Source organism: Tetrao urogallus (assembly GCF_951394365.1).
Source record: "Tetrao urogallus genome assembly, chromosome: 2".
NCBI lineage: Eukaryota > Metazoa > Chordata > Aves > Galliformes > Phasianidae > Tetrao > Tetrao urogallus.
Genome location: NC_136814.1, coordinates 37,921,750 through 37,936,496, shown reverse-complemented (window position 1 = coordinate 37,936,496; position 14,747 = coordinate 37,921,750).

Below are 14,747 nucleotides of genomic sequence, written 5' to 3'. Positions count from 1 at the left end.
GTATATTCTGTTACACTGCTGTTGGTGTTAAGGTCTACTTGGTTTAAGAGGAAGAAAGCATTAATGATTTTTTAAAAACTATTTTAACAAGAAATCTAGATGTTCTGTATTTTTCTCGTGCGCATTGAATCTATAACCACCAAATACAGATGCTCATTGTGGTAGGAAGAAATAGGGTCTTTTTGTAATATGGATAACTGAACATTGAATTATAGGTGTTTGATGTGGGAAATAGAAATTTCATAATCTGTTTGTGTTAGTAATAAGGGACCTTTCAGATGTCTCAAAGTCTGTTGCAAAGGAAAACAGACTGCACATCTTTTCAGATGGCTCCTACATACTCAAGTGCTGTTTGTTTCCTCTTTGCATAAGAGGCCAAGGCAATCAAAGAGAAGTAGGACTAACACTAATGCATGTCTGACACTGGCAGGTTATTGTTGAAGCCTTTTCTCCTACCCAGACTAAGGGGGAGTAACACAGCACTGTTAATAAGGCTCGCTTTATGTGATCTGTGTGCTCTAAATTGACTGCAGATGCTCTAGGTTTGTTATCACTGTTGAGGGATCCTTTTGAACCATAATCTTGTCAAACTGTGAAGAAACCATATCTGAATCTTAGTTTGATTGGAAACTAAGTGTAAGCACTGTGTCTTGCAAGCAGCAGTACATCAGTGAGTGAGATTTCCCCTATAGTGAACTCTGATCTGATGGATCTAAAATTAAGAGATCTGTCTTCTAGTGCTAGGGGAGCTTTCAAATAAGCTTAATAAAGGGACCCTCTGTAAGCAGTCTGCTTTTGTTTTCCCATGCATCCTGGTTTCTTAGATTGTCTTCTCCTGTGTTTCAAAAAAAGCAGGAGGCCAGACCTCTTTGATACTGTGGTATCTTTTTCTCACTTTTGAAGAGAGAGACTACAGAAAATATTTTTGAAAGCCACATAAACAAAGCTGATGCACCTTCTCAATGATCTTATAGGATTTGCTTGAGCTTAAACCCCAGCAATTCTACATAACTGTCATGGACTTGCTTATTGGGGACTTGCTATACAGCACCCTTAGACAGCTTGGGAGTCTAGCTAGCACCTAAAGCATGATGGGCTCTTCACTGAGTCCTGAATGATGAACTGCTCTAGGTGACTGCTGCTGAATACAATAGTTAGCCTTCTAAAATTCTCCTGAACAGGCAAGAGTACATGTACACACACACACACACAAAAAGAGCAACTGACTGTATAATTCCTGATTGTTCTGTTTTGTGGGAATACATACTGTATATCTTCAACTACAATATTAATTTCCAGAAGATTAATGCAAACACCATTTGTAACTAAACATTTCCAGAACGTGCTACTTAAGACCTACATAAGCTCAAACACGAACTGTCTTGCATAACTGCAACCCTTGCCTAAATTATACTCTATATTTCCTCCTTCTGTTTAAACTGTTGATGTATTTATGATATAGTAAGAAGGCATTTCTATTCCACCATAGTCTAGCAGTATGTAAAATGAATACTTAAGCAGTTTAGAATTAGTAAAACCGTGTTTCCTTTGTTTTATTATTTTCACTTTTAAGAGCAAGTGCTTTGAAAATCGAAAGTTGGATCCCATCTTTCTAGCTTCAGAGTGATATTTGAGCTTCCAGCTCATGCCAGAATAGTGAGCAGCTGCGCTCTCATGCCAGGAAAAAGTTTTCTATAGGTTGTATCTCGTATATTAGAACAATTTTTCTTCTTAATATATTGACATTCATTGGTATTTATAAATGTCATCTATAAAAAAATGTACTCTCTGGTGACATTCAGCACTTTATGAATGCTCAAGCAAATCATTTCAGAGGTGTTAATTGCACCATTCATCTCAATAGGATTTTAGTGTTAGCCCAACAGCAACAGCCTTTTTAATTTCCTCACAGCTGATCAAAGCAATCAAGAAAAGAGACATTCTGTTGTATTTTCTTTAAGACCCTGGTAAAATCTTATTTCGCTTAGACAAGTGGATGGTATTTTGGAAAGCACTGCAAAGTCAGATCTGCTTTCCCTGCTGTCTGAATGTATTTTCTCCCCATTAATGAAACAGGTATGCAAGCGCCAGGGTCAGTTTTGACAAGCAAAACAATTCTTAACATTCAGGTAGCTCAATACTTTTCAAAACTGAAATTCTTTGTATTGATTTTTGAGTAGTAAAGCATGCTTATGCTTTTCTCAAACTACCATTTAGATAAGTAGAAGTAGCTTTGAAATTAGATGTCTCATCTTCAGCTTGGCTTCTAACTGGTCACAGAAGATCAGAAGAGTTGCTTGATTTTTTAAAAATTATTTTTAAATGTCAGTATGTGTCTGTAAGATGAACACAGATAACTCGCAGTGCACCAAGAAAATGAACTGAGAACATTTCTGCTCACACCTTTGATATTCTGAAAGAGAGCAGTTCACACCAGTTATGTGTTTTTCCTACTAAGTGCTCTGCTGGAATCTTACCCTTAAGTCTTGATTTGGGTTTCCTTTGGGCCAGTCATATAGGAGAAACAGAACTAAGCTGAGAGCCTTAGATCCTTCAAAAGTTGCTGAGGGCTTGGAAGGGTTTGTGCAAGCACTTATCACAAAACTGTTCCATCCTCTGAGTTGGAGGTATGCTAACTTTGGAGAGAAAGCAGTCATAAAGGAACAAGACTGTAACACCACATTCATTTATTTGCTACTAAGCACTGTTCTATTTTCATTTCTTAGACCAACTATAGGGTGTCCTAAATATGATGTCACAAATAACTTAGAACCATATTGTTAAGTAGGTGAAAGTAAGAGCTGTTATGTATGCTTGCTTCCAGGTAAATTCCTTTGGAACTTGTTTGTTACGGGTTCATGGACTTTGACTTTTAAAATCTTTAAAGACCCCCCAGCATTTATATTGAATATAACTTTATTGAATGTGGCAATCATTAAACAATGTTTCCTAGTGTTAGAAAATTTAGATACTTGTCAATTAAAGAGCTTAAGACAGAATTGCAAGTGCTGGGAAAAGAGTACTACAGTGTTTTCATGTCAGCCCATTGTAGGTGCAAAGATAAATGAGTGCCAAGCTCCCTAGCCACAGAAAATGGACTACAGCTCACACTGAGTTTAGCCTTGTAATGTTCTGATGCTCTTATTGAATTTTTGTGGTAGGCAAAGAGGATGTTCAGTCCTGTATTAAAATAAATAAATAAATAAATAAAATTGTTTGCAATATTCTAGAAAATGCCTTTACCGAATCAGTGTATGTTCCTCTGGTCAGCAAGGTACTCTGCTCTCATGGATTTTTCATTGCTTTGGGTTTAAAGTGCTATGATGATACCTATTCTACAGGCACTCTAGAAATAGGAGATCTAATTGTTCAAATGTCCACGGAAGGAACTCATGGAAGCTGTGGTGGGCTTTTTCCTTCTAGTGCTGAAAGTAGTAGTTGAATAGCACAGTCATCATGATAGTCTACTCCTGGAATTCCGGGACTCTGTCCGTATCCTTTGTACTCTGCCGTCATTTCATTTGTGCAACTTTTCTCTCATCTTTGTTCTCATTATATTTTTGTTTAGAATTTTACTTTTTTCTGTGCTCTTTGAGCTGTTTTGCACTCAGGTACTTGTAACAAATTCCCTGCAATGAGTTGTCAAACTGTGAAAAACAAGTTGAGCAAAAAGTTCATCTTTGAAGCATGAAAGTGTGTGTGGAACCAGACCATTAAAGTCTCTTAACACTTTGAAAAATAACAGTAGTCTAAATTTCTGGTTTTGTATTTCTTCTTTGCTTTGTTACATAATAGATTAAGTACAGGTGCTACCCTCCATAATTTGAGTCATATGATTACCCTTGCAAATAACCTCTCCCAGGTATGCATTGGTGTAAGCATGGAGTGCTGGCTTTCACAGTTGGAGTGATTTGATGGAAATCTTTGTGTGTTTGGTTCTAGTAGCCTCTGTCCTGTTTCCAATTTACTCCAAAATGTAGGTTCAATTTCTTCAGCTCTAAGTAGAGCTTTGATGCATGAACAATATATTGATGATATATGCATGAACAAAAATACTACAAAGAAGAGAAAAACAGAATAACTTATAGGGACAGCAGGGGAAAAAAAACTAAAACAATGAGTAATTTAATGTGGCCACAGCAGAATTTTCTGTATGGAGCTTCCTGCTGAATTTACCTGTTCAAAGCCTTGATTTTGCACCACCTGGAGGCCGTAGGCTTCTTTGGATTGAACTTCCCCGAAGTCAGTGATTCCTTTCCCTTTATCTGTTGACACAACGCACTGATTTGGTGCTATTTAGCCCCAAAATTCCATTCACTGGGATTCCTCTTTGCTGCCTTTGCCCCATGCCACTAGAAATGATGCTTTAAAGAAACTCTGTATTACATTATCTATGCTACTTTGCTAAGCATTATGGTCCTCTGCTATTTTCCCTCTGTTTTTTTCTGACAGTGAATTATTGTGCTACTGTTTGAATGTCAATCTATTCTCATAACCTCTTGACATTAGATGAGGTTGCCTGAGGAGACCACTACTTAAGGAGGGTTTTTGGTGTTTTTTTTTTGGCCAAATTTAACAAAGTGATACTACAGCTAAGTGGAGTAGTGTCAGCTCCAGAGCAAACTGTGTGTTTGGAGCTTCACTGCCATTCACTGGTGAAGTGAATGCATAAGTGCTACAATTAAGAACTGGGTTTTCATTTCTGTGTCCGCCACAAAGATTTGATTATATTAATTAAATATCTTATATTTTAATATTATACCACATTGTCACCATCTAAAAAGCGGAGTTGAAACTACCTACAGTAAAGAGAAATGCTGTTTTCATAGAACTGATTCTTGTATAGAAAATGTCATGGAAGTACCAGTGGTGTACAATCTGCCAATTCCCAACATTTTCTGACATGAAGCAGACAGTGTCACGTGGAAATGTGAAATAGAAATTTAGAAATTGCTTCAGCTCACCTTAAGCATATCCTGAAGAGCTTTTTTCTGCATCTTTAACTAGGTCCTTAATTACCTGCATCTATGGCCTGTTGGCCTAGAATTGAAAGGAAGTTATTATACTGAGCATAGTGAACAAGCCGCCCTGGGATGGATTTATGACTTTAATGAGCCCCAAAAGAGGTGTTATCTTATGGCAGATTAGCTAGTACTGCTAATTCATTAATAAATGTGAATAATGTTTCTAATTGCTTAGAAATTATTTAAACAATTTTAAAAGCTTGTTTCTGGAGTGAAAGGAAATCTGTTTTCAGCTAACACCTTCCACCAATACTATGCTTACAAAAAAACCAACACAAGTGTTTACTGATAAACGACCTGCCCTTTTTGAAATGGGCTAATTCCATTTGACTGATATAATCCATGGAGTTAGAGCGTGGGAGAAAGAAGGCATTAATTTCCAGAAGATTCCTTGTAGCTTGACAATCCAGGCAGCAAAAAACTTGAGTTAGAAGCTGAATAATGAATTAGTGATGCTTGCAAACCTTCATCAGAAGTGCACCTGAAAGCTTCAAGTTGCTCTGTCAAGCATGGAAGCTGCCTGGCCTCTTGCCCAAAAGGAACAGGTCCTTCTGAAAGGCTTTGGCTCACTCCTGCAGGAACAGACTCAGAATGAAAGCTGCCACCTGCCCATAGTTCTGCAGAACTTGATATCATTTCAACTGATGGTAGCTCAGCATCTCTGATAAATGTAGTTATGGTGACGGTGGAATTGTAACACTGAGCACTACATCTGTCTGCTTATCAAGCAGTAGCAATCCTGCTGTGTACTACTTCAAAAGGAAGGGAAACTCTGCGTTATTTTTTGAACCTACTCAGTAATCGAAGAGGAGAGATTAAAAAATTTTCTTTCTTTCAAAAATTTAATGCTGGAGTTTGATCTCAGGACAGGAAGAGACGGAACATAAGCCTTTTTATACACCTTGACAGCTAGGTTTCTTGCTTACTTATGGCAGCGACACGTTTCCTGCAGAAGATGGCAGAATGCTCAGCCCCAGTGTGAGCAACCTTCAGACGAGCTTATGGTCTGTGCATGAGTGTGTCTGAGAAAATGGCATGCTGGTAACTATTACTGCTGTCATACAATTATAACCCTTCTTGTCTGATACTTCAGCAATCTAGAATCCATGGTATTCAAAACAAGTGCTTAGGGATGTTCCAGGTTGGTGTATTTTTCCTTCCAGAGCTTCTTTTCCCAGTTCTGAGCAGTGTCAGGAGGTTCTCTGTTTCTATTCATACTTCGTACTTGCATTGGAGGATGATGAAATGATGGTTAACATTAGTCCATGTAGTGGAAATGGTAAGTCATGTCCTGAAGCAGTGATTGAGCACCTGGTGGGAACGCAGGGCCAACCCAGTGGTGCTCAGGAACATGAAATGTACCTAAGGGACCAGAAGGGGTGGGGTCAGGATCCACCCCTTCCCAGATCTTATTTAAGGGTTGGCAGTGGAGGTAAGGGCGATCTCTTTGGAGAGCTGTGAATACCTGAAGCCTTCTGAAGGTAAGCAGATTATTCCCTATGTTTGTGCACCCATAACTTGCATTTGAGCATGACATCACTTACTGTTGCCTAAGGCTTTGCTATTCTACTGTTGTTGCTGTGCTTTCCATTATGTTACAACATTACAGTCCAGAAACTGTTCCTTTGTGATTTGGCTTTTTCAGTGTGTCATTTTAATGGCTTCCTTCTACCTGGGTCCAAATTGGAGCCAGGGAAACTTACAAGCAGTACTTCCCCTTGTGCCCCTCAGCTTTGCAGCTGCAGGGAAATAATTTTTGTACTTCATTTGTACATTGACAAAATATCACCAAAGGATATCTTCAAAACCTACAGTGCTACAAACTGCCTTTCTGAAAGGCACAACACAGATAATAATCTCTGAAGCTCTGAGCTGGGTCACATGAGATAGAGCTCATGGAAACCCATGAGGAAGAGATGAGAATCAAGAGTAACTTCATTTTTTCAGATGAAATGATAGCTCAACTCTGGGCGAGGGAGGGGGAGGGGTAGTGGAGAAGAGTTCGTTTTTAATGAGAGAATAAATATTTAGAAAAGGGAGAACAAGTCATTAACCAACCTCTAGGATTTATTTCTTTTCAGTCTTTTTTGACAACTGAAATGTAATAAAAATGAAAACTAAGCTGCTAACAATGAGGCAGCTGTTGACTAATACAACAAAACATTATATTCAACCAGAAGGAGCAACTGCAGCAACACTTATCTAGAAATCTAATATAGTCCATGTGTTTTTTGGTGTGATTTTAGCTTGGTATGTGAAATAGCTATTGCTAAGTGAGCAGTGAAGACTGAAGCATCCATTGTGGAGAACAGAGTTGGACACTTGGGATTCTTTCCTTGACAGATGCACATCTAACTTCTCAAATACCAGTGATGGAGTCTCCAGCAAACTTCCTAAGCTGTATTCAACAAAGATTTATTTAGTATCTCAATTGAGAGGTCTTTTTGCTGAGATGTAAGCATCTTATTTCTTCTCCTGTCCTAAGCAAACAGGAAGATTAATGTGCTGTCTCTTTCTCATAATAGCTTTAAGGGTTTCATACTAATTTTCCTCTTCCTCCCCAGCCTAAAAACCATAACTTAGTAAAACTGTGTGAAGATGGCATCTTCTTGCCACATCTATTTATAATCTGATCTGCCAACTTAAGTAAAAGAGACGTGATCCTGTGCATTGCTGTTGCCCTCAAAAAAATTGAAAACAATTCCTTTCTTTATTTTAATCTTTGTTGATAAAGTGATTACTATTTCCTAAATAGTGAACCTAGTGAATTTGCTATGATGAGGATATAGAATCATAGAATCCTTGGAGTTGGACCTTTAAAAGTTACCTAGTCCAACTCTCCTGCAATGAATTCAGACATGCACAGCTAGATCAGGTTGCTCAGAGCCTGATCCATCTTTGCCTTGAACATCCCCAGGGATGGGGAATCTGCCACATCTCTGGACAACCTGTTCCAGTGCCTCACCACCCTCACTGGAAAAGATTTTTTCCTTTAATCCAGTCTAAATCTACTGTCTTTAAGCGTGAAACCATTTCCCCTTGCCCTATCAAAACAGACCCTGTTAATGAATCTTTTCCCTTCTTTCCTGTAGCTCCCCTTTAGATATTGAAAGGCTGCTATGAGGTTACCTTGGAGCCTTCTCTTCTCCAGTCTGAACAGCCCCAGCTCTCTCAGCCTGTCTTTGTAGGAGAGGTGTTCTATCCCTTGGATTATGTTTGTGGCCCTCCTCTGGATGTGCTCCAACAGGTCTATGCCTTTCCTGTACTGAGAACTCCACATCTGAACGCAGTACACCAGGTGAGGCCCCACCAGAGCAGAGTAGAGGGGCAGGATTGTGTCCCTCATCCTGCTGGCCATGCTTCTTCTGGATATGGTTGCCTTTCTGGGCTGTGAGGGCATGTTACTGGCTCATGGTCAGCTTCCTATCCACCAAAACTCATAAGTCCTTTCCAGAAGATCTGTGTTCAGTGCTTTCATCCCTCAGCTTGTATTTGTAGTGGGGGTTGCCTCAACCCCAGAGCAGGATCTTGTATTTGGTTTTGTTGAACCTCATGAAGTTCTCCTGGGCCCACTGTTCATGCCTGTCTGGAAACACAGTATTTAAGGTCACAAGACATTAACTGTAGTCATGGCTGATAGCTAAAATATGATTGGTATATACTCACGAATGCTGGAGGATGCATTTTGCATGGAGCAAAATGCTATATCATGCTCAGTGTTCAGGCTGTAATAATGACTGTGTTTTATAGGGGCTACCTTAATTCCAGTTCCCTGTATACAAAAAATACATTAGAAGTAATATAAAAATCCCACGTGAGATACCAAGGGCACAAACTGGTTTTCAACTGCATAATAAAGCATAAAATACTACAATTTTTCAACTTAATGTGTGAAATCACAATTAATCCATCTATATGCTATGTATTAGGGAAAATAATAAATGCGTTATTCTAATTTTTCTTTCCTCATTTATTTGACACAGTTAAAATGGGTATTTCTGGCTGATATTACAAACTTCCCTAATACGATTTTTTTTAATCTCCTTTTTTGTTTATTACAGATTCTAAAAAAAGAGTGTCACAGAATCATGAATTCTTTCTGTATTTTTCTCTGGATTACTTTTCCAAGGACAGTATTTGTATTTCAAGTTAGTCAAGGCAAGTGTCTCTTTTCTAGTGAAGATATCATAATGTGATGTAATCTCCTCTTCACCTTCACTATTGTTTACAGTTTTGTTTATGGCTTTGGTGATGTGACTTAGTTCATGCCTGGGGGGGAATTCTTCAGATTCACCTATTTCTGCTTGAATAGAAGACTTACACAGGCCAACAAAGGAAAACTTACCTACATGGAAAACTTAGAGCTCGAAACCAATCACAGTAGCCTAGAGATAGGAATTTAAAATACACTTTAGAAGAAAATTGCCAACAATGGAACACAAGGGCCTACAGATTTTTGAAAAGCTGTGCTTAGCTTAAGCAAAGTTGGAAACAAAGATACTGACAGTAAAAACATCTATTGCAGCCACGTTTCTTTTGAAAATATGATTGTCATCACAAATACCATGCTGCTCTTCAAAGTAAGTGGCTACCTATGTAGCTATGCATTGGAGGCAACTCCATTAAGCCAGTGGAATTTCTCCACTATGAAATAATTCATACCAATCTGGGTTGGTAGATAACACTGCTTTAAATTTTAATGACTTAAAACTTGTTTGAATAGTAATTCCATTGAGAAATACTGCTGATTTATTTATTTATTTATTTATTCTACATACTAAAGATTGTTTTCACGTAGAAAATCAGTTGTAAAGCATATTTTCATTATTTAGGATGTACAATACAGAATAAGTACCCATAGTAAGTAATCTAAACGGTGTTTTGAAAAGAGCTCAAGATCAAGTTTGGGAACAATTTCATAAGCTGTTCTGCATGAGAATTATGAAGCAGTTTACTTGTTAACTTTCTGTAGCTGTATTTACCATACATGAATGATTTTAAATAGCAGTGATAACACTCATTTTGATCTTTGTGATGTTTTGGTAGACACGATTGTGCACAGCTGCTGGCACTTCTCATTCACTTTCTCCATGTCCTTCTGATTTATAAATTTTAACACAGAGCGTGAGGCCTTGGTCAAAGTGATGTGGTGAGTCTGTCAAGTATTGTACATGAAAATCTGACTTTAGAGCAGGTAATTTAACTTTAAACTAGGTGATGACTTTCAGCAACTAAAAACCCCAGAGAATTCTAGCACATGTAGCTTTTTCTAGCCTAAGCTTTTGTATCTGACTTACCCATCAACATGCACAGCAAAATCAAGCTCAGTGCATTTAAAACAGTTAGAAGCCATATTATTTAACATTGTTCTGTTCAGTAAACAGATCTAGGATTCATGGGGAAGGGGGAAATTCTTCTGGACATTTCAGGACTACAGCTTTTGCAAGGTCATCTTCTCTTGTCTCAACCTTTAAGAATGATTTAAAAGCTTTTTGACTTTCCTCAGCAAATACCCTTTGGCAGGATTAAACTGTACTGTTGCCAATTCAGCTTACTACCAAGCATGTTAATGAGGTGTCTTGGCCTTTTTATTAATTCTACAAGCAAAGTAGTCCATTCAGCAGTGACTGAGAAAGTTTAATCAAATAATCTCATTGTTTTTAATTTATCACCACAATAAAATACTCTACTAAAGAAATAACCCATTTTTCAATTCTATATAGCTTCATACAGAAATGCAGTTCTGCTTTGAGGCTCACAGTAGTGCTTACACCAGCCCTGATGTTTGTATACAATTAATACAGATGTCACTGTGTACAAATGAATGCTAGGGGGGACTTGCACAGCACCTCTGTGAATTGTCTGCCTGTAGTTCTTAGTGTTCTTCCTCTCACTGCAAACTTATACTGTTAACAGACTTTTTTAATCAAGTCTTAATTAAAAAAAAAAAAAAAAAAGCTGGAAATAAAATGCAGTAAGATTCTAATATTTCAGATATATATGAGCAGCTTCAAACAGCTGCCATTAACCCTATACAATAAAAACTGCCTGTCAAATTAGTGTCCAAGTCTTCCATATGCTTCAGAAATTACCCCGTTGAGAAGGCTGTACTGTCCAAGACTAGCAATGCGTTTTCTACATCAAAAAATGACAATTTTAAAAGCCATCTTCAAAACTAGAAAAATAAAAGCTTATGTAAAGTTTGAGAATTATCAGATTTTTCTTGGGGCTGGCACACTTTCCAGATAAGCAACTTTAAACACAGTATGAATGTTAGGCTCTGATTCACAAAGGCAACAGCCTTCCCTCAGCACAAATCCAATAAGTTTTCTTTTGCATTCTATCCGTAGTCTTTTACTTTCTCCCCTGAATCTTCATGGCTGCTCTTCTATTTCTTTTGGTGGGTTTTCATGGGATAGCCAGGGTAGAGAGCTATGGTTATCGTTTTCCCTTTTTCCTTATTCCCTGGTTATTTGGCTCTCCTCTCGCTCTCAAACAACACTGTGGTCTGTGAAGTCAAAAGGACCAAGTAGAAATGACAGAAAAATACTAAAACTTGTAAGACTGGTAACTAATCTTTCCTTTAGCTTTGTTTTGTAGCCCATTATTTCAGGTATAAATTACTTGACATAGCAGAATGTGGTACAAGATACGAGCCCATACAGAGCACAGATTGACTTTGGGATTCATGCCTCAGGCATTTCTTAAAATACAGGATATTGAAAGGATCTACTGTTCTGTATTTTGTCTTTGACACCTCCTACAGTCCTTTTGCGGTTTCCTGCTGAAGAAGGAAAACGAGGAAGGAGATATTGTTGTTTCTGAAATGGCATTTTTGTGTTTTGCATTTCAGTTTTCTATTTGAATCGGGAAGAGACAAAGGCAGTGCTCACACACTACAATGATGAGATACCCTAGAAAGAAAAGGTGTTTTTTCTCCCGTACTTCTCATCTAACAATAGATAGCAAAACAATCATTAGGTCTATTTCCAATTTCAAATGAAAGGGACTTTTATTTTCCACTGTTTGACAAAGAAGAATGTTGAAGAGTTTATATTCAACAACATTGAAGTAGCAGATTAAAATCAGCTTTATATAAAGCAGCATACTTCCCAGAAACCAAGACACTGACTCTATGTGTCCCTTTGTGACTACAGCAGGCAACTACATCATAGTTTTCAGAGCTTTCTAGATGCTTTCAGCAAAGAGTCTTGTCTGAAATCCTGATACTTGTTTGGTTTTGCCCATAAGATGCAGGAATCTAGGAACTATTCAGGAATTTCATGACAAATATGTTGCAATTTGTGTTAAAGTCATCTGACTGTAATTGCTGAAGCTCGTTCCCTCTCTCTACTTGAGAAAGTGTGAGGCTGTTGAAGGTGGTTGGGTGGATTTATTCGATTTTGCATTTGGATATTTTCTGTCATCTCAAGCAGTCTTCCTCGATTTTCTGAGTTTATTTAAATATAAATATAGATAGGAAAAAGAAGTGAATGTGAGCAAGACTAACTGGGGAAAAACTCAAAAGTTTTTAACTGTGGTAATGTTTTTTGTTGCTGCTTCAAAACTTTGTGTATTAAATAGATTGCATTCAGAGTTGTGCCCTCATCTAGTCAGAACAGTATATTAACCTTAAATTGGTCCTGCTGATCTAGCTGGAGCCACTTTGACTATATAATAGCAGTATATTCATGTGAATGTCAGATTTGACCCCAGCTAGAGAAAATCATTTTGCCATATCAGTGTTTCCATATATTACATGGGACTTTTATCATGTACATTGTATTTCTGTCTAATAACCGACAACCCTTGGGGCAGGAACACCAGATTAATGGCTCAAGTGCGTACCTTCAGTAATAAGGATAAAAACACTAAGGAGCAGGGACATACATCAGCTGCAGAAAGATTCAGTTAAAAGAATACTTGCTTAAGGAGGCAGCTGGGGCTCTGAGTTCCAAGAGCTGTTTGGAAATTACTAGTCCTTCACGTGATGCTAGTAATATTTCGGATATGAGTATTTATCCCTCTTGGATAAACTTTCATGAAGTCAGTAATAATGGGAAATGAAAATAGAGTTTAAATGACATTTTCCTCTGCCATGGCATCACAGTGTCTATAATATAGTGCTGATATGTCTTGATGGCTGTATTTAAGAGCTGAGTAGTAGTCAAAAAGGGAAAAAAAGGGTGCAGCTAATAGGACAATAAGTCACTGGACTCTGCAACTGCTCCCTCTTACAGAGCTCTGCCATTTTAAAAAATACACTATTTCCTAACTCATGCATGACTGTAGGTGTTTTATTGATTTAAAAGTAGTAAAAGGTTCAGAAAAGCCATTCACAGCATCACTGGTTTAGTGCTACGTATAATAGTGGGTGGCTCCTACCTACACTGAATCAAATCCTGCTCAATTTTGCCCATTGAATAGGCATTATACTATGTATAAATATATAAAACATTTAGTAAATGTTTTTTCTTTACCTCGTTGCTTACTCTTGCATAGCATTGCTAGCTTATTCACTGCTTTTTCTCTCCTCATATTAAAAACTGTAAAACAGCTCCACAAATCCACAATAAATTCATGACTAATGCCTGGGAGGTGGTGCAGTCACCATCCCTGGAGGTGTTCAGGAAACATGGGGATGTGGCACTGAGGAATGTGGTTAGTGGGCAAGGTGGGATGAGCTGGTGGTTGGACTAGGTGATTTCAGCAGTCTTTTCCAATCTTAACGATTCAATGAAATGCAAAATCATGTGGATTCATCTTTTAGCATTCAATTCCACACAGCAAGTTTCAGTTCTGACTACAATACTTAAACATGGTTAAAATAGCAGACAGAAGAATTCTTACTTGAGTGTTCACAGCAGCCTTTAAGAAGCATTATCATTAATAGCAAGGTTTGGTAAGATCTGAGGAGCTGCAATTTTGAAATGTTTTTTAATTAAGCATTTCAGTACATGTTACAGAGAAGGAACATGCATTTCCTTCTCTCAGGAGATGAATGCTCACTTCAATCTTGCCAGCACTGCCACCCAAGCTGTCCCAAGTCACTTGTCTGTGTGACAGGGGAAAGTGTTATCACACATCTATCATCCAATTTACAATCTGAAATGACAGCAGCTGGCAAAGAAGAAAACAGCAGAAAAACAATCTTTTGGAGGAATGGGTACAGAATGAGATGATTCTGGAACATCAAGGTGGAGAAGCACGCAACAGGGGCTCTGAATTCCACAGCAGCTCTCTGCAAACGCATGTAGAATGAGACTGGACTTTGGTGGCTTGACTGAAAAGCCTAATCTCATTTTTGCTTTTATCCACTACTGCTGATCTGAACTGCACCAGCATCTGCTTCCCCCCTCACCGGCACCTGAGCACAGGTCATGTGTGTTTGTATACAGAGCACATCCATACTGACGTTCATTTAAGCTTATATGTTTACTGAGCGCTTCCACTGCCTGCTTTTATGCTTAGGCTGCGTGTAAAACCTGTGCTTGAGAGACTGGCCGCTTCTCTCAAGCTCCCAACGGGCGGGGAGAGAGATCGCCACTACGGCCGGGCTGAGGGCTCCCCGCGAGGCGCAGCCGGCCGGCAGGGGGCGCGCGGCGCGGCCGTCACCCGGCGATTGGCGGTACGCGCGAGGCTCCCCCTAGCGGCGGCCGGCAGCAGCGCGCGGGCGGGGGGCGCGGGGCGGCGGCGGGGGCCGGGCAGGGCGCGCTCCGCAGG